Below are 19,457 nucleotides of genomic sequence, written 5' to 3'. Positions count from 1 at the left end.
GAATCTTATCCATGGCCCCAGGGAAGACAACCAAATATGCATCCGTGCATCCATTGAAAGGCGGTGGAAACAGATTAAATAATAACTTGCAAAAGGGAATTGAATACAGACCTGAAGGGGATAAATTTGCAGGTCGAAGCGGAATGAGCTAAGTGTGGTGGGGTGGTGCGCACCGGCTCGATGGGCCAAATGGCCTCCTCCTGTGCCAAATGCTGCTGTCCAATTGGCCTCCCGTGGGTTGCTGGCGCCCCCTGGCGGATGCAGCGAGCAGTGACACCCACTCCTTGCAGCCACTGCAAGCCGATTGGTCGGCCCCAGACCGAGGGGCGCTGATTGGCTCCCGGGGCCTGTCGCCTGCCCTGACAGACAGCCGGGGCCTCGCCCAATCAGATCTGCCTGGGGTTTCCAGCCGAGGCTGTCATTGTTGGTTCCACCCAACCCCTGGGCAGTGCTGGTGGGACAGAGAGAGAAAGAGCATAATTATTCAGGGAGAGAGAGAAAGAGAGAAATCTTCAGAACAGCCACAAAAAAAAGCAGGGACAGAGATTCTCGCGTCTTCCTTCACAAAAGGGGCAAGCTGTCAGCAAACGACAGCAAAGGTAACCTGCCAAATTGACATTGTCCAAATAATTTATGTTGCATTAGAATGGCCTGTTTTTTTTACCCCTGCTATTATTCTCCATTCATATTCGTATAAATCAAAACGCTTTTCTTATTCGGGCTGCAATCTATTGCATTTGATATGTGCCTCCAGTGAAGACACGAATATGTTGGAATTATATGGGGACCGTTATATTAACAATGCAGGCATTGAATCTATTTTGAACACTGAGTGGGGCAAAGCTGCTTGCGTGCACGGTGATGTGAGGGTGAGAGCAAGTGGGAGGGGATGTATTCTGATACTGGCGGAGATCGCAACAGGGTTGATCAGTAACAGAGGCGGTCGGTGATCGAGCTTGACTGAATTCTCAGCGTTCTCTCCATGTCTGCTGTCGATTTTCAATCCTGCCAGCATTGTCCAAGTCGAAATGTCCCCCGTTTATTGGTGCTCTGTTAATCATTTATATTGCTACGAGAAGGGACCTGCTCTGCCTTTCCGCGTTTTTTTTCCATGTCAGTCCATCAGCGGTGATTATTGTGGCTGAGCGCAGAGAGGAATGGTCGGCAGGACAATTCCCCAGCTTCGCACAACCCCAGGAAGTGCTGTTAACCATTTGTGGCTCAGTGGGTAGCTCTCTCTCCCTCGCCTCTCAAGTCAGAGGGTCGTGGGTTTGAGCCCCCGCATCCAGAGACTTGAGCCCAAAATCCAGGCCGACGCTCCCAGTGCAGTGCTGAGGGAGCGCCGCTCTGTTGGAGGGGCGGTGCTGAGGGAGCGCCGCACTGTCGGAGGGGCAGTACTGAGGGAGCCCCGCACTGTCGGAGGGGCAGTGCTGAGGGAGCGCCGCTCTGTCGGAGGGGCAGTGCTGAGGGAGCGCCGCTCTGTCGGAGGGGCGGTGCTGAGGGAGCGCCGCTCTGTCGGAGGGGCGGTGCTGAGGGAGCGCCGCACTGTCGGAGGGGCAGTGCTGAGGGAGCGCCGCTCTGTCGGAGGGGCAGTGCTGAGGGAGCGCCGCTCTGTCGGAGGGGCAGTACTGAGGGAGTGCTGCACTGTCTGAGGGGCAGTGCTGAGGGAGTGCCGCACTGTCGGAGGGGCAGTACTGAGGGAGTGCCGCACTGTCGGAGGGACGGTAGTGAGGGAGCACCACACTGTTGGAGGGGCAGTACTGAGGGAATGTTGCACTGTCGGAGGTGCCGTCTTTCGGATGAGGTGTTCAACCGAGGCCCCGTCTGCTCTCTCAGGCGGATGTAAAAGATCCCACGGGCACTATTACGAAGAAGAGCAGGGGGAATTATCCCCGGTGTCCTGGGGCCAATATTTATCCCTCAATCAACATCGCTATAAAAAGTAGATTATCTGGGTCATTATCACATTGCTGTGTGTGGGAGCTTGCTGTGCGCAAATTGCTTGACGCGTTTCCCACATTATAACAGTGACTACACTCCAAAAGTACTTCATTGGCTGTAAAGCGCTTTGAGATCAGCCGAGGTTGTGAAAGGCGCTATGGAAATGCAAGTCTTTCTTTCTATAATAATCAGGAGCTCTGAGCCTTTCTGCTGAGGCGGGGGTGTGGCTCTGATCGAGAGGGGGAGTGGGGGGTGTGGCTCTGATCGAGAGGGGGAGTGGGGGGTGAGGCCCTGATCGAGAGGGGGAGGGGGGCTCAGCCTCAAACTCTCACTCCCTGCTCCTCGACATACAAGACTTGACCATCGCCGGTGTTCCATGGTGGGGAGGGCCTGTAATGAGCGGGAGGTCGGAGTGCCGTTGGGAGGAGTATGGCCTGGCGGTTTGGATGGGTTCAGGGGTGAGCAGGAACCAGCTAAACTCTGACTCGTGCTGTACCTGCCCTGGGAGTGTTTGATGGGACAGTGTAGAGGGTGCTTTACTCTGTATCTAACCCCGTGCTGTACCTGCCCTGGGAGTGTTTGATGGGACAGTGTAGAGGGAGCTTTACTCTGTATCTAACCCCGTGCTGTACCTGCCCTGGGAGTGTTTGACAGGACAGTGTAGAGGGAGCTTTACTCTGTATCTAACCCCCTGTACCTGCCCTGGGAGTGTTTGATGGGACAGTGTAGAGGGAGCTTTACTCTGTATCTAACCCCGTGCTGTACCTGCCCTGGGAGTGTTTGACAGGACAGTGTAGAGGGAGCTTTACTCTGTATCTAACCCCGTGCTGTACCTGCCCTGGGAGTGTTTGATGCGGCAGTGTAGAGGGAGCTTTACTCTGTATCTAACCCCCTGTACCTGCCCTGGGAGTGTTTGATGGGACAGTGTAGAGGGAGCTTTACTCTGTATCTAACCCCGTGCTGTACCTGCCCTGGGAGTGTTTGATGGGACAGTGTAGAGGGAGCTTTACTCTGTATCTAACCCCGTGCTATACCTGCCCTGGGAGTGTTTGATGGGACAGTGTAGAGGGAGCTTTACTCTGTATCTAACCCCCTGTACCTGCCCTGGGAGTGTTTGATGGGACAGTGTAGAGGCAGCTTTACTCTGTATCTAACCCCGTGCTGTACCTGCCCTGGGAGTGTTGGATGGGACAGTGTAGAGGGAGCTTTACTCTGTATTGATCCTCGGAGTGTTTGATGGCTGAAACCTCCTTTGCGGTCTGTGGAGCAACTCAGGCCCAGGTCAAGCTCGCGTTGAAAACGCAGTCATTGAGGGCGCACTGAATTCTGGGAAGCGGTCGACAATATGATGCTCGGTATCCGTGGCAACAAGGCATTCATAAACAGGCGGGGCTTGGCTGAGGAGCCCTGGCTGGAGACGCAATGGTGTTTGTCACCCAACCAATTCCACCGTCGCCCGCTCAACCATGGATATTATCCAACAACAACACCAACAACTTGCATTCATATAGCGCCTACCTACTGCAGCAGTGTGACAGTTTCCGTCATGAGGAAGGCTATGGTCCCTGTGAGTCAGATCGCCGACCTGTTTTGCAATTTTGTGCCCTAATTCGAGCCGGATTGAAAGTCCCGATCTACGTAATAATCTATTTATCTATTGAATCAATTTTAACATATTTAAAAACCGTACATCTGCCCCCTCGTTCGGTCAATGTCGACATGGAAGCCCCTGAGTCGTTCCACCCTCCCTCCACAGCGCCGCCGCTGGTCGGAGGGTGTCATTGCAACGTGACACGTTTACATAGGACATTTCCACAGTAAGCGTGGGCCTAGGAACAGGAGAAGGCCACTCAGTCTCTCGAGCCCATCCGACCCTTCAGTTAGATCTGTGTCTTCACTCCATTTACCTGCCATTGTTCCATATCCCTCAAAATACCCTTACCCAACAGAAATGTGGATAAATGTGAGGTTATCCACTTTGGTGGTAAAAACAGAGAGACAGACTATTATCTGAATGGTGACAGATTAGGAAAAGGGGAGGTGCAAAGAGACCTGGGTGTCATGGTACATCAGTCATTGAAGGTTGGCATGCAGGTGCAGCAGGCGGTTAAGAAAGCAAATGGCATGTTGGCCTTCATAGCAAGGGGATTTGAGTACAGGGGCAGGGAGGTGTTGCTACAGTTGTACAGGGCATTGGTGAGGCCACACCTGGAGTATTGTGTACAGTTTTGGTCTCCTAACCTGAGGAAGGACATTCTTGCTATTGAGGGAATGCAGCGAAGGTTCACCAGACTGATTCCCGGGATGGCGGGACTGACCTATCAAGAAAGACTGGATCAACTGGGCTTGTATTCACTGGAGTTCAGAAGAATGAGAGGGGACCTCATAGAAACATATAAAATTCTGACGGGGTTAGACAGGTTAGATGCAGGAAGAATGTTCCCAATGTTGGGGAAGTCCAGAACCAGGGGTCACAGTCTAAGGATAAGGGGTAAGCCATTTAGGACCGAGATGCGGAGGAACTTCTTCACCCAGAGAGTGGTGAACCTGTGGAATTCTCTACCACAGAAAGTTGTTGAGGCCAATTCACTAAATATATTCAAAAAGGAGTTAGATGAGGTCCTTACTACTAGGGGGATCAAGGGGTATGGTGAGAAAGCAGGAATGGGGTACTGAAGTTGAATGTTCAGCCATGAACTCATTGAATGGCGGTGCAGGCTAGAAGGGCCGAATGGCCTACTCCTGCACCTATTTTCTATGTTTCTATGTTTCTATGTTTCTATGTTTCTATGTTTCTATGTTTTTATGTTTCTATGTTTCTATGTTTCTATGTTTCTATGTTTCTATGTTTCTATGTTTCTATGTTTCTATGTTTCTATGTTTCTATGTTTCTATGTTTTTATGTTTCTATGTTTCTATGTTTCTATGTTTCTATGTTTCTATGTTTCTATGTAAATCTATCGATCTCAGTTTTGAAAGCTCCGTCGGCATCCACGGCCTCTTGGGAGGAGAAAGTTCCAAATTTCCATTACGCTTTCCGTGGAGAAAGTGCTTCTCGCCATCACCCCCGAACGGCCTAGCTCTAATTTTAAGGTTCTGTCCCTGTTGTCTTGATTTCCCCCCCCCGCCCCCGCTACCACCAAAGAAAGACAGTCTTGCATTTCTATAGCGCCTTTCCCCACCTTGGGATGTCCCATAGCGCTTTACAGCCGATGAAGTACTTTTTTGAAGTGCAGTCACTGTAGTAATGTGGGAAACATTCAGGCCCACTGTGAGGCAGCTAGGGTAGGCCTATAGGCCCAATTATAATATTATAGAATAGTTCAGGACAGAAGGAGGCCATTCGGCCCATCGAGTCAGCGCCAGTTCTTTCGAAGAGCGATCCAGTTAGTCCGACTCTCCCGGCACTTTCCCCATAATCCCTGCAATTTTTTTCTCCGTCAAGTATTTATCCAATTTCCCGTCTGAAAGCTGCTATTGAATCTTGTGTCCACCGCCCTCTCAGGCCGTGCATTGCAGATCCTAACCACTTGTTGCCAAGACCAATTGGGGGATGGGCAATAAACGCCGGCCTTGCCAGCGATGCCCACATCCCAGGAAAACGAATAAAGTAAAATCCTGAGGAACAACATTTTAAAAAAAAACTTTTTTCTTTGAACATAAAACATGACGGGAGCGATTTCCCCCCCCCCCGGGAGACTTTAGATGCTCAAGAGCCTCCGAGACGGCCAAGATGGGGTCCGAACTGTAACGCCAGTTTAGCCCGCATTTAATGCAAGACGCCATCTTGGTAAAGGAGTTGCCGCGCACACTTGGAACGGCCGCCTGGAGGATCGTTAAGGGGCTAATTGACACTCACTAAAGATTTTGGTGGGTAGCAGTTCAATTAGCGACCTCTCCCAGGAGTAAAGAAAGACTTGTGTTTCTATAGCGCCTTTCACAACAACCGCACGTCCCAAAGCGCTATACAGCCAATGAAGTACTTCTTGAAGTGTAAAAAAAGTTTTTTTTCATGTGATCTCTGGTTCCTTTGCCAATCACTTTAAAATCTGTGCCCTCTGATTAGCGACCCTTTAACCATTGGGAACAGGTTCTTTCGATTTACTCTTGTCTAAATCCTTCATGATTTGAAACGCCTCTATCAAATCTCCGCTTGGCCTTCTCTTGCTCTAAGGAGAACAACCCCCAACTTCTCCAGTTGCTCCACATCACTGCCATCCCTCATCCCCGGGGGCCGTTCTCGTAAATCTCGTCTGTAACCCTCTCCAAAGCCTTCTCGTTGTTCCCAAAGTGCGCGTGGATTTTTTTTAACGTGGGGTGGCCGTTGCACACCAGCCATCACACGGGCTCAACAGAGCGAGGTCTTGGTCCAGTGGCAATGCTCTGCTGCACGGACCTAGTGCGCACACATGGTCACCTTACTTAAGGAAGGATATACTGGCTCTGGAGGGGGTACAGAGACGATTCATTAGGCTGATTCCGGAGATGAGGGGGTTACCTTATGATGATAGATTGAGTAGACTGGGTCTTTACTCGTTGGAGTTCAGAAGGATGAGGGGTGATCTTATAGAAACATTTAAAATAATGAAAGGGATAGACAAGATAGAGGCAGAGAGGTTGTTTCCACTGGTCGGGGAGACTAGAACCAGGGGGCACAGCCTCAAAATATGGGGGAGCCCATTTAAAACCGAGTTGAGAAGGAATTTCTTCTCCCAGAGAGTTGTGAATCTGTGGAATTCTCTGCCCAAGGAAGCAGTTGAGGCTAGCTCATTGAATGTATTCAAGTCACAGATAGATAGATTTTTAACCAATAAGGGAATTAAGGGTTACGGGGAGCGGGCGGGTAAGTGGAGCTGAGTCCACGGCCAGATCAGCCGTGATCTTGTTGAATGGCGGAGCAGGCTCGAGGGGCTAGATGGCCTACTTCTGTTCCTAATTCTTGTGTATGTTCTTATAACGCAGTGTGGGCTGGGCCCGTGCTGCCCCTAGGCCCTCGGCTCTCCTGGGCCCCAATCACATCGCTCTGCAATCCCTCGCCGCTCCTCTGCCCCATGTCATTTGCCGCACCTCCGCCACAATCTCTGGCCGCACCTCCACTGTACCTGGGCCCCACCGAAATTCCTGCCCATGCTCCAATCAGCGACCTGGGTTTTGGTGATGTCACCCAGTGGCCCTCCTCGAAGCCAAGGACCTGATAGTTCAGGTCACGAACTACATATTGAAGGGGTGGAAATACTCCAGCTGGGGTCGAACCAGTGTTTTCTACAGGTTTTGCCTAACTTCCTGGCTTTTGTGCTCTGTGCCTCTACTTATAAAGCGCAGGATCCCATATGCTTTGTTAACTGCTTTGTGGTAAAGATTTGTGCACAAACACCCACAGGTTTCTCTCTCCCATATCTCCCACATTACAACAGTGACTACACTTCAAAAATGTACTTCATTATCTGTAAAGCGCTTTGGGACACCCGGTGGTCGAGAAAGGCGCTATATAAATGCCAGTTTTTTTTTTCAAGCAGCCCCTTTTAAATTATACCATTTAGCATATATTGTCTCGCCTCATTCTTTCTACTAAACTGTATCACCTCAGGCATTTCCGCATTGAAATTCATCTACCAGCCCGTTCCGCCAGCCCCTATGTCCTCTTGAAGCCCGTTATTATTATGATCCTGAGGCAGTTGGCACTGGGGTAGGCCCATAATCCCACTCTGAGGCAGTTAGCACTGGGGTAGGCCCATAATCCCACTCTGAGGCAGTTAGCACTGGGGTAGGCCCATAATCCCACTCTGAGGCAGTTAGCACTGGGGTAGGCCCGTAATCCCCCTCTGAGGCAGTTAACACTGGGGTAGGCCCATAATCCCGCTCTGAGGCAGTTAACACTGGGGTAGGCCCATAATCCCGCTCTGAGGCAGTTAACACTGGGGTAGGCCCGTAATCCCCCTCTGAGGCAGTTAACACTGGGGTAGGCCCATAATCCCGCTCTGAGGCAGTTAGCACTGGGGTAGGCCCATAATCCCCCTCTGAGGCAGTTAACACTGGGGTAGGCCCATAATCCCCCTCTGAGGCAGTTAGCACTGGGGTAGGCCCGTAATCCCCCTCTGAGGCAGTTAGCACTGGGGTAGGCCCATAATCCCCCTCTGAGGCAGTTAACACTGGGGTAGGCCCATAATCCCGCTCTGAGGCAGTTAACACTAGGGTAGGCCCATAATCTCCCTCTGAGACAGTTAACACTGGGGTAGGCCCATAATCCCGCTCTGAGGCAGTTTAGCATTGGGGTAGGCCCATAATCCCGCTCTGAGGCAGTTAACACTGGCGTAGGCCCATAATCTCCCTCTGAGACAGTTAGCACTGGGGTAGGCCCATAATCCCGCTCTGAGGCAGTTTAGCACTGGGGTAGGCCCATAATCCAACTCTGAGACAGTTAGCACTGGGGTAGGCCCATAATCCCACTCTGAGGCAGTCGGCACTGGAGTAGGCCCGTAATCCCACTCTGAGGCACTTGGCACTGGAGTAGGCCCACAATTCCGCTCTGAGGCAGCGAACACTGGGGTAGGCCCACACTCCCACGCTGAGGAGGCAAGCACTGGAGTAGGCCCATAATCCCACTCTGAGGCATTTGGCACTGGAGTAGGCCCATAATCCCACTCTGAGGCAGCGAGCACTGATCAAGAGCCGGAAAACCACTCCATCAACTCCAGCATCTCTCTGCCTGAGGTCAGCCTGCTCAGGGGGCGGGGGGAGGCCGGGAGCGATCGGAAGCGGAGCCTCTTGGGACAAGGAAGGCCGACACCCTGGGCTAAAAGGACAACTTCCCTTGCAAGAGCCCGGGGTGAGTCAGCACCTTCGGGAGAGATGGGGAGGGATGCTGATAAGGGTGCGGGGGTTCAAGGAAACGTAGTTCCTTTTAGAAATATAGGCCGCGCCGACTGTAAACACTGAAGATCCTGACACGGCAAAATTCCCATTCCCTGCCCTCGGTCTCCACGACCAAGTCCAGTTCAGTAAAGAAAGTAAAAAGATGAAAAACAGGAAACGTCCTCCTCTCCGAGGGAACCAGCTCTCGACAAAGCTGCAAGTTCCTGTCAACAAGTCGGCAGTGAGACTCCAGCTGGCTCACTCCAGGGGACCCCTTTTCTTTAATTCATTCATTCCACGGTGTCAACTGTGGCTCAGTCGGCTGTTCTCTGACTTCTGACCTCTGAGTCAGTGGCTCGCGGGTTCAAGCCACACTCCCAGGAGACTCGAGCATACAATCCAGTCCGAACTCCCGGTGCAGTGCTGAGGGAGCGCCGCACTGTTGGAGGGGCAGTGCTGAGGGAGCGCCGCACTGTCGGAGGGACGGTGCTGAGGGAGCGCCGCACTGTCGGAGGGGCGGTGCTGAGGGAGCACCGCAGTGTCGGAGGGGCGGTGCTGAGGGAGCGCCGCACTGTCGGAGGGGCGGTGCTGAGGGAGCGCCGCACTGTCGGAGGGGCGGTGCTGAGGGAGCGCCGCACTGTCGAAGGGGCAGTACTGAGGGAGCGCCGCACTGTCGGAGGGGCGGTGCTGAGGGAGCGCCGCACTGTCGGAGGGGCGGTGCTGAGGGAGCGCCGCACTGTCGGAGGGGCGGTGCTGAGGGAGCGCCGCACTGTCGGAGGGGCGGTGCTGAGGGAGCGCCGCACTGTCGGAGGGGCGGTGCTGAGGGAGCGCCGCACTGTCGGAGGGGCCGTCTTTCGGATGAGATGTTAAACCGAGGGCCCCGTCTGCTCTCTCGGGTGGACGGAAGAGATCCCGTTGTAATATATGTACCTGTGAGGATGCTCACAGGTTGGTAGAGCTGTTGAGTTGGGAGTGGCTTAGCCAGTCACATGATGTTCACAAGACTCAATAAAACCCCGGCCAGTTGGGTTCGGGAGATCCACGATGGGGCAGGTGGTTGTGAGCCTGGTGGATGAACTGGTAATGTGTCGTGTGATTGTTAAACCCTTTGCTAATAAACCAACTAGTTCTTAATAGCAATCTGTTGCAATGAATTCTTAATCAAAGAATCCATGAAGCAAATATAATATACTCATATTTCGAAGAAGAGCGGGGGAGTTCTCCCCGGTGTCCTGGGGCCAATACTTATCCCTCAATCAACATAACAAAAAAACAGATTATCCGGGTCATTATCACAGATCAGTTAATATGTTTTTTAATTAATGTTGGTTAAGGAATAAATATTGGCCCCAGGACACCGGGGAGAATTTCCCTGCTCTAATACGATACACAGGATCTTTTACGTCCACCTGAGAGAGCAGACGGGGCCTCGGTTTAATGTCTCATCCGAAAGGCGGCACCTCCGACAGTGAGGCACTCCCTCAGCACTGCACTGGGAGTGTCAGCCTAGGTTTATGTGCTCAAGTCCCTGGAGTGGGACTTGAACCCATGACCTTCTGACTCAGTGCTACCAATTCCCTGAGCAGGCCACATATCCACGGCGTAACCAAAACCGCCTATTTCCACCTCCGTAACATCGCCCGTCTCCGCCCCTGCCTCAGCTCATCTGCTGCTGAAGCCCTCATCCGTGCCTTTGTTGCCTCTAGACTTGACTATTCCAACGCACTCCTGGCCGGCCTCCCACATTCTACCCTACGTCAACTACCAAAACTCGGTTGCCCCGTGTCCTAACTCATGTCGAGACCTGCTCACCCATCACCCCCTGTGCTCGCTGCCTCGTGTCCGAACTCGCACCGAGTCCCGCTCACCCATCACCCCCTGTGCTCGCTGCCCCGTGTCCTAACTCGCACCGAGTCCCGCTCACCCATCACCCCCTGTGTTCGTTGACCTCGTGTCCGAACTCGCACCGAGTCGCGCTCACCCATCATCCCCTGTGCTCGCTGACCCCCTGTCCTAACTCGCACCGAGTCCCGCTCACCCATCACCCATCACCCCCTGTGTTCGCTGACCCCGTGTCCCAACTCGCACCGAGTCCCGCTCACCCATCACCCCCTATGTTTGCTGACCCTGTGTCCCAACTCACACCGAGTCCCGTTCACCCATCACCCCCTGTGTTCGCTGACCTCGTGTCCTAACTCGCACCAAGTCCCGCTCACCCATCACCCCCTGTGTTCGCTGCCCTGTGTCCTAACTCACACCGAGTCCCGCTCACCCATCACCCCCTGTGTTCGCTGACCTCGTGTCCTAACTCGCACCGAGTCCCGCTCACCCATCGCCCCCTGTGCTCGCTGACCTCGTGTCCTAACTCGCACCGAGTCCCGCTCACCCATCACCCCCTGTGCTCGCTGACCTACATTGTCTCCCGGTTAAGCAACGCCTCGATTTCAAAATTCTCATCCTTGTTGACAAATCCCTCCATGGCCCTCGCCCCCTCCCTATCTCTGTAATCTCCTCCAGCCCCACAACCCCCCGCGATGTCTGCACTCCTCTAATTCTGCCCTCCTGAGCATCCCTGATTATAATCGCTCCACCATCGGTGGCCGTGCCTTCTGTTGCCTGGGCCCCAAGCTCTGGAACTCCCTCCCTAAACCTCTCCGCCTCTTTCCTCCTTCAAGATGCTCCTTAAAACCGACCAGCTTTTGGTCACCTGCCCTAATTTCTACTTATGCGGCTCGGTGTCAAATACCTTTTGGGTCATAATCCTCCTGTGAAGCGCCGTGGGACATTTCACTGCGTTAAAGGCGCTATATAAATACACATTGTTGTTGAGGCTGACAAATAAAAGCCGACGTTTTTGAGGAAGACGGGAGATTGTGTGAACTCCTCAGCAAATAATGTTACAAGGTCATTTCCCCTTCAACAAACCGAAAAAGAGCTTGCTCAATACTTTACCCTCGGTGTGACAGGGCCCCTTTCTGGAGAAACAAAATGGCTTCCTATCTCCGTGCTCCCCTCCCCCCCCCACCCTCCTCACTCCCAGCGGCCTGCGTTCCTTTGCAGGGCTCCTGTTCGTGGGCAGGTGCGGCAACGGCTGGCTCCTGTTTCCCGGCCCGAGCTGGAGGAAACAGATGTTGTTCGCTGAGCACAATGCCCATCCTTCCTCAGCAGTTTTCGGCCTGTCGCCGGCTCAGGAAGCCTGGGATACCTGAGCCCACAGACCGTAGCCTCTCCCCCCCCCCGCCCCCTTCCCCCGCCCTGCAAATAGACGCTCTCCGCCTCTCTCTCTCTCCTTCTTCGGCGGGGTCTCCTTGGGGCCGGCCTCCCTGACCAGGTTTTAGCTCATCTGTCCGAATGTCTCCGTGTGTGTGGCTCGGGTGCCGAAGGTTTTTTTTCTGATGAAGCTCCTGTGAAGCGTAGCACTTCGAGCTACAGCGCGAGCCGGCGCGGGCCGAGCGACGGCCGCGAAGGGGGCGACTGGGATCGGACGTCACCGTAACCCAGGTCGCTGATTGGAGGGCGGGCGGGTACGGCAGGAGCGGCGAGGTCGGGGGCGGAGGAGCGGCGAGAGTTCGTGGAGCGACGCGATCGGGGACCCGGGAGAGGCGAGAGTTCGGGGTCCCCAGAAGAGCCGAGGGGGCCCAGCCCACACTGTGCGATATGTGTGGGCGCACTAGGTCCGTGCAGCAGAGCAGGTCTCCAGTCGTCCTGGTTAACCCTTACCACTGGACCAAGACCTAGCTCTGTCAAGCCCCGTGTGGTGGCTGGTGTGCAACGGCCACCCCACGTTAAAAAAATCCACCCACAGGCATCTTCCACCCTTCAGGATGTAGTTCGGGATCTGTAATATTCAGTCTGTTATGAATGACACCACAAGGCAATGTGTTGTACTCAAACTGTAGTGACCTTGGTCCTTTATTCGTAACTCCAGAGTGAGGCACAAGCAGGGTGGGCAGCCTTTTATACTGGGCCCTGCACACCTATGCAGGTGACCCTCAGATCTCCCACCGCAGTGCCCTCTGGAGGACAGACTCTGCCACAGGAGCAGGAAATGCCGGTCTCCACCAGTTGCACCCTCTAGTGGTGCCAGCATAGTATATACACAGTGTAAACCCTATTGATAGTGCATCAGGTAACAAGTCTCCATCTTGCGCAACTATACAGTGACTGCACAGAGAGTATAACTATAGTCTGCATATATAACAAGGTCCTTCATTGAAACGCCTGTGAACTCATCCCTTTTTGGCGTGGAAGCAAGTCATCCTCGAAACGAGGGACTGCCTGTGAAGAAGAAGCTTCAGAGACTCCAGCACAGGATCCCGGGGAGCCTCGCCCTGCCGTCTTACATGTTTAAACCGAGACCACCGCCACCCCCCCCCATCTCTTGGGTGAACGTAAAAGATCCCGCGGCCACCATTGGAAGTAGAGCAGGGAACTGGCGAGGGAGGGGGGCGTTCTCCTCAGTGTCCCGGGGCCAATATTTATCCCTCAATCAACATCACTGGGAAAAAAACCCAGATGATCTGGTCATTAAAGAAAGAAAGACTTGCATTTATATAGCGCCTTTCATGACCACCGGACGTCCCAAAGCGCTTTACAGCCAATGAAGTACTTTTGGAGTGCAGTCAATGTTGTAATGTGGGAAACGCGGCAGCCAATTTGCGCACAGCAAGCTCCCACAAGCAGCAATGTGATAATGACCCAGATAATCTGTGTTTAGTGATGTTGGTTGAGGGATAAATATTGGCCCCAGGACAACGGGGATAACTCCCCTGTTCTTCTTTAAAATAGCGGAATCTTTTACGTCCACCTGAGAGAGCATCCGAAAGACGGCACCTCCGACAGTGTGGCACTCCCTCAGCACTGCCCCTCTGACAGTGCGGCGCTCCCTCAGCACTGCCCCTCCGACAGTGCGGCGCTCCCTCAGTACTGCCCCTCCGACAGTGTGGCACTCCCTCAGTACTGCCCCTCCGACAGTGTGGCACTCCCTCAGCACTGTCCCTCCGACAGTGTGGCACTCCCTCAGTACTGCCCCTCCGACAGTGCGGCACTCCCTCAGCACTGTCCCTCCGACAGTGTGGCACTCCCTCAGCACTGCCCCTCCGACAGTGCGGCACTCCCTCAGTACTGCCCCTCCGACAGTGCGGCGCTCCCTCAGCACTGCCCCTCCGACAGTGCGGCGCTCCCTCAGCACTGCCCCTCCGACAGTGCGGCGCTCCCTCAGCACTGCCCCTCCGACAGTGCGGCGCTCCCTCAGCACTGTCCCTCCGACAGTGCGGCGCTCCCTCAGCACTGCCCCTCCGACAGTGCGGCGCTCCCTCAGCACTGTCCCTCCGACAGTGCGGCGCTCCCTCAGCACTGCCCCTCCGACAGTGCGGCGCTCCCTCAGCACTGCCCCTCCGACAGTGCGGCGCTCCCTCAGCACTACCCCTCCGACAGTGCGGCGCTCCCTCAGCACTGCCCCTCCGACAGTGCGGCGCTCCCTCAGCACTGCCCCCTCCGACAGTGCGGCGCTCCCTCAGTACTGCCCCTCCGACAGTGCGGCGCTCCCTCAGCACTGCACTGGGAGTGTCAGCCTGGATTTATGTGCTCAAGTCTCTGGAGTGGGACTTGAACCCACAACCTTCTAACTCAGAGGCGAGGATAGAGCATCAAATTATGGGAGCTTGCTGTGCACAAATTGGCTGCCATGTTTCCTAGTTTACAACGGTGACTACAATCCAAAAAGAGTTTCATTGGCAATGAATCGCTTTTGGTCCTCCTGAGACTGTGAAAGGCACGATGTAAAGGTTTGCTGGCAAGGCCGGCATTTATTGCCCATCCCTAATTGCCTCTTGAGAAGGTGGTGGTGAGCCGCCTTCTTGAACCGCTGCAGTCCGTGTGGTGAAGGTGCTCCCACAGTGCTGTTAGGGAGGGAGTTCCAGGATTGTGACCCAGCGACGACGAAGGAACGGCCAATATATTTCCCAGTCGGGATGGTGTGTGACTGGGAGGGGAACGTGGAGGTGGTGGTGTTCCCATGCGCCTGCTGCCCTTGTCCTTCTAGGGGGTAGAGGTCGCGGGTTTGGGAGGTGCTGCCGAAGAAGCCTTGGCGAGTTGCTGCAGTGCATCTTGTCGATGGTACACACTGCAGCCAGGGGGCGCCGGTGGTGGAGGGAGTGAATGTTGAAGGTGGTGGGTAGCGTGCCCATCAAGCGGGCTGCTTTGTCCTGGATGGTGTCGAGCTTCTCGAGTGTTGTTGGAGCTGCACTCGCCCAGGCAAGTGGAGAGTGTTCCATCGCACTCCTGAATGAATCCTCCCAGCGGTGAAGAACATTGGTGTTGGGTCCTTAACTCTTAAACATAATCACACGAGGCACATACTGCAGACAGAGTCACTCTGTGACCTTCATCTTTATTACCTGGACCAACGAGTGCTGGCCCTTATATACCTGAATCTCCAGGAAAGGAGTGTCTCCCACAAGTCCACCCCCTGTGGTCAAGGTGTGCATTTCTCGTAAGTATGTACAGTATGTAGTGGTTACATGAAGGGTTACAATTGTATAAGGGTTACAGTAGTATGCTGGTTACATACATGACAATTGGGAACCTCGGATCCAAAGTCGCCATGTTACAGTCACCACACATCACATCTCCGATGACTCCTATACTGTCTCCCAAAATGTTATTTCTGATACTGATTGAATGTAACTGGGATTTGCATACATTTGCATCCAGTGAGAGAGCTACCTGCAAATTCACTCGTCGAACTTTGAGAAGGGATTTCCATATTCCACATGTATAATGAGCAGTACACAGGAACCATTCACACCACTGGGGGGGGGGCAGAGTCATGCCCTTTATTAACATAGAATACAAGAGCAGGAGGGGGTTGTGCCTGAACTGTATAAAACACTGGTTAGGCCACAGCTGGAGTACTGCGTGCAGTTCTGGTCACCACATTACAGGAAGGATGTGATTGCACTGGAGAGGGTACAGAGGAGATTTACCAGGATGTTGCCGGGACTGGAGAATATTAGCGATGAGGAAAGATTGGATAGGCTGGGGTTGTTTTCTTTGGAACAGAGGAGGCCGAGGGGAGACCTGATTGAGGTGTATAAAATTACGAGGGGCCTAGATAGAGTGGATAGGACGGACCTGTTTCCCTTAGCAGAGGGGTCAACAACCAGGGGGCATAGATTTAAAGTAATTGGGGGGAGGTTTAGAGGGGACTTGAGGGGAAATGTCTTCACCCCGAGGGCGGTGGGGGTCTGGAACTCACTGCCTGAAAGGGTGGTAGAGGCAGAAACCCTCACCACATTTAAAAAGTACTTGGATGTGCACCTGAACTGCCGTAACCTGCAGGGCTAGGGACCGAGAGCGGGAAAGTGGGATTGGGCTGGGTGGCTCTTTGTCGGCCGGCGCGGACACGATGGGCCGAATGGCCTCCTTCCGTGCTGTAAATTTCTGTGATTCGATGATGCCCACACTCCAAGGGTTGAGTTACGGGAAGAGATTACACAAACTAGGATTGTATTCTCTGGAATTTAGAATGTTAAAGGGTGATCTGATCGAGGTTTTCAGGATATTACGGGGAACAGATAGGGTAGATAGAGAGATACTATTGCCGCTGGTTGGGGAGTCTGGGACTAGGGGCAGAGTCTTAAAAATTAGTACCAGACCTTTCAGGAGTGAAATTAGGAAACACTTCTACACACAAAGGGTGGGAGAGTTTGGAACTCTCTTCCGGCAATCGATGCTGGGGGTCAATTGTTAATTTTAAATCCGAAATTGATAGCTGTTTGCTAGCCAAAGGTATACGGAGATCAGCCATGACCTCATCAAATGGCGGGTCAGGCTCGAGGGGCTGAAAGGCCGCTTCAGGCAGTCAATGTGAGTGACCTTTCACCTCAGCGAGCTGGGTTCAAATCCATTGTGGACTGAGTGTGGGGAGGGGTGCGGGGGCAGGGGTGATTAAAGTCTCTCCTGTTAGTGAGTGAGGGGAGGGGGCATACCTACGTGAAGTGAATCTAAAGCAACCTTCATCCAAGGACGAGTTGGGGTTGCCGACATCGGTTGTATGTATCCCTGGAAGGGGGCCTCCGCCCACCCCTCCCCCACTCCACCGCCGTTGGCCGCCCAACATGTCCATTCTCTCAAAGCCCCGCCTTCTCAGCCAATCGGGGGGGAGGTGGAAAATAGAAAAAGAAAGACTTGCATTTCTATAGCGCCTTTCACGACCACTGGACGTCCCAAAGCACTTTACAGCCAATGAAGTACTTTCGGAGTGTAGTCACTGTTGTAATGTGGGAAACGCGGCAGACAATTTGCACACAGCAAGCTCCCACAAACAGCAATGTGATAATGACCCAGATAATCTGTTTTTGTGATGTTGATTGAAGGATAAATATTGGCCCCAGAACACCGGGGAGAACTCCCCTGCTCTTCTTCGCCAGAGTGCCCATGGGATCTTTTACATCCACCTGAGAGAGCAGACAGGGCCTCAGTTTAAAGTCTCATCTGAAAGACGGCCCCTCCGACAGTGCGGCGCTCCCTCAGTACTGCCCCTCCGACAGTGTGGCGTTCCTTCAGTACTGCCCCTCCGACAGTGCGGCGCTCCCTCAGTACCGCCCCTCCGACAGTGCGGCGCTCCCTCAGTACCGCCCCTCCAACAGTGCGGCGCTCCCTCAGTACCGCCCCTCCGACAGTGCGGCGCTCCCTCAGCACTGCCCCTCCGACAGTGCTGCGCTCCCTCAGCACTGCACTGGGAGTGTCAGCCTGGACTTTGTGCTCAAGTCTCTGGAGCGGGACTTGAACCCACAACCTGCTGACTCAGAGGCAAGGGAGAAAGAGTGCTACCCACTGAGCCACAGCTGGCACTTGTAGAAAGCGAACAGGCTCTTCGGTATCTGATTGGATGCTACTTGAGTGTCGCTCGAATGGCCTTTATGTTCCCATCTCCAATATTTTTATGATCAATTAACAAAAGTGTTCAAAAGGATGTTTTTTTTCAACAACAACAACAAAAAAAATCATTTTAAGGCCCTGTGTGATTTCTCACCCGGCTGCTACTCACTGCAGTGTCCTGGAGGTGAATTCCCAGAGAATCCGGCCAATCGCGGAAGGTTGGATATGGGCCTATAGCACACGACGGCCTCTGACTAGGTGCTCAGCCTCAATGTGACTCGGACAGAACTGAGGATCTGTCCTGGGAGTGTTTGATGGGACAGTGTAGAGGGAGCTTTACTCTGTATCTAACCCCGTGCTGTACCTGCCCTGGGAGTGTTTGATGGGACAGTGTAGAAGGAGCTTTACTCTGTATCTAACCCGTGCTGTACCTGCCCTGGGAGTGTTTGATGGGACAGTGTAGACGGAGCTTTACTCTGTATCTAACCCCATGCTGTACCTGCCCTGGGAGTGTTTGATGGGACAGTGTAGAGGGAGCTTTACTCTGTATCTAACCCCATGCTGTACCTGCCCTGGGAGTATTTGATGGGACAGTGTAAGGCAGAGAGGTTAAAGGTGAAACGGTGCGACCTAGAGGTTAAAGGTGGGACACTGTGAGCGAGAGGTTAAAGGTGAGCCCAGTGTGAGGGAGAGGTTAAAGGTGAGATGTTGTGAGCGAGAGGCGAGGAACTCTGAGTTTGGATCGCTCTCTGATTCCCGGCCTGCTGGGCTACAAAACAGTTCCTTTTTCCGTTCTATAAATAGTTTGTGAAGGAAGTGTGACCTTGAATCACTCAGCATCTCCACCCTGGTCACTCACTGAGCTCGCTGCACAAACCCTGGAGCTGCTGGAAGGAGCAGGGTGATCGAGGCACTGGCTCTTTGTATCTCTCTGCACTTCCCTCGGTCTCCTCCTTGCTCTCTCTGCTTTTCTCCATTGGTGTGCAGTCTCTCTCTCTCTCTCTCTCGTGCACAGAGACTGAGAACCAGAACGAGCTTGTTTCATTTTCTCTCTCTGTCTCTCTCCCTCTTTCTCTCACTCTCTCTGTGTCTATCTCTCTCTCTCTTTTTGTCTCTCTGTCTCTCTCTCTCTGTATCTCTCTCTCTCTCTGTCTCTCTCCCTCTTTCTCTCGCTCTCTCTTTCTCTCACTCTCTCTCTCTGGTTATCTCTCTCTCTCTTTTTGTCTCTCTGTCTCTCTCTGTGTATCCCTCTCTCTCTCTGTCTCTCTCCCTCTTTCTGTCTTTCTCTCCCTGTCTCTCTCGCTGTGTCTCTCTCCCTCTCTCTCTGTCTCTCTGTGTTTGTCTCTCTCTCAGTCTGCGCATCTGCATGTTACTCTATCCCCATCTGTTTGTGCCTGTGTGTGTGTGTGTGTGTGTGTGTTTGTGTATCTGTGTGTTTCTCTGTCTGTTTCTGCCTCACTCTCTCTCTCTCTCTCTCTCTCTCTGCGCTTGTCTCTCTATCTCTCTGTCTGTATGTCTGTGTTGCTCTCTCTCTCTCCTCTCCCTGTCCTTCTCTCTCTCTTTCTCTCTCTCTGTCTCCCTGTGCCTGTCGCCTTTATCTCTCTCTCTCTTTCGGTAACCCTCTGCCTCTCTGAGGCTGGAGGGGCCTAACTTGCTTAACCAGCTGCCTGACCGACCAGCTCCCTCAGCTTACCCCCCCCGACCTCTCCCCAGACAATCGTCACCATGCATCCCCAACTCACCGATCTCCCCCACGGGTTGATAAAGGCCCCAGCCAGCGT

General features: G+C 53.4%; 1 protein-coding gene across 2 annotated transcripts in view; it reads left to right on the top strand.

The window, feature by feature from the left end:
* Window positions 1-469: 469 nt before the first annotated feature.
* The window catches only part of LOC139232664 (guanine nucleotide-binding protein G(I)/G(S)/G(T) subunit beta-2), a 122,511-nt gene continuing 103,523 nt past the window's right edge, over window positions 470-19,457 (top strand). For both annotated transcript variants that reach the window (XM_070863129.1, XM_070863127.1), the window contains exon 1: window positions 470-599. The gene's annotated coding sequence lies outside the window, so the exon portion shown is untranslated. The remainder of the gene's footprint in view (window positions 600-19,457) is intronic.

Source organism: Pristiophorus japonicus, chromosome 20 (genome assembly GCF_044704955.1).
Source record: "Pristiophorus japonicus isolate sPriJap1 chromosome 20, sPriJap1.hap1, whole genome shotgun sequence".
In the NCBI taxonomy this organism is placed as follows: domain Eukaryota; kingdom Metazoa; phylum Chordata; class Chondrichthyes; family Pristiophoridae; genus Pristiophorus; species Pristiophorus japonicus.
This window is presented reverse-complemented; position numbering and strand designations above follow the sequence as displayed.